Genomic DNA, 831 nt, shown 5'->3' with positions numbered 1-831 from the left:
AATCCTTCCACTTCCATGTAAGGATGGAATCCAGGTCTGATATATCACAGGCTCACTTTTTCATGCTGAGTTCAGTGGCTGATGAAAATCACACCCATGAGGCCATCCACAGGACACCTGCCCAGTGAGGAGGTTGGTAACTCTGCACTGGATGCATCCACCTGGGCTCAGCCCCCGAGGTTCAGGACTTGAGTTCCTGAGAGCTTCTTTAGCATTTAGCTAACTCTTAGTTGCTTGAAAGTGCTGGGACTGTTTCTCCACACATGAACTGATCTTTGTCATAAATCACACCTGGACGCATTGCCACATCGTCTCCATTTTCCAAATCTTCCTTGATGATGGAGAAGCTATTCCCACAGGGGCAGGGGCAGAAATAGGTCTCCAAGTCCTTGTCATATTGAAAGTCCTTGATCTTCACCTCATCATGAAATACTGACATGGTCAGCGGGTCGGCAATGAATCTGTTTGCCTAGCTGCACTCAGGCAGGATAGGCCCAGGCTTTGTGGCCCACCCTCTTTCTTCTTTAGAGCTGAATAATAACCATTTTATATATGTGTGTATATACATATCATGTAAGTGTGGATAAATAAATGTGATAATATATGTGATATATATGAAATATATGTCTGTGTGTGTGTGTGTGTGTGTGTGTGAGAGAGAGAGAGAGAGAGAGAGAGAGAGAGAGAGAGAGAGAGAGAGAAACATCTTATTTATCTATTGGTAGGAAGTCACTAGTTCCATAATGGCTGTCGTGAATAGTGTAGCAAGTAAGATTGTGGGAGGGATATATATTACATAAAACTTGGCTTTTTTTTGAGATATACGTCAGC

The 831-nt window shown here is 43.2% G+C and overlaps 1 pseudogene; it reads right to left on the bottom strand.

The window, feature by feature from the left end:
* Positions 1 to 208: 208 nt before the first annotated feature.
* LOC110308696 (diphthamide biosynthesis protein 3-like) lies at positions 209 to 439 on the bottom strand (annotated as a pseudogene).
* Between the last annotated feature and the right edge of the window lie 392 nt (positions 440 to 831).

Source organism: Mus caroli, unplaced genomic scaffold (genome assembly GCF_978045245.1).
Source record: "Mus caroli unplaced genomic scaffold, Mus_caroli_1 scaffold_15, whole genome shotgun sequence".
NCBI lineage: Eukaryota > Metazoa > Chordata > Mammalia > Rodentia > Muridae > Mus > Mus caroli.
Note: the sequence above shows the minus strand (reverse complement) of the source record. Positions and strands in the feature narration are given on the sequence as shown.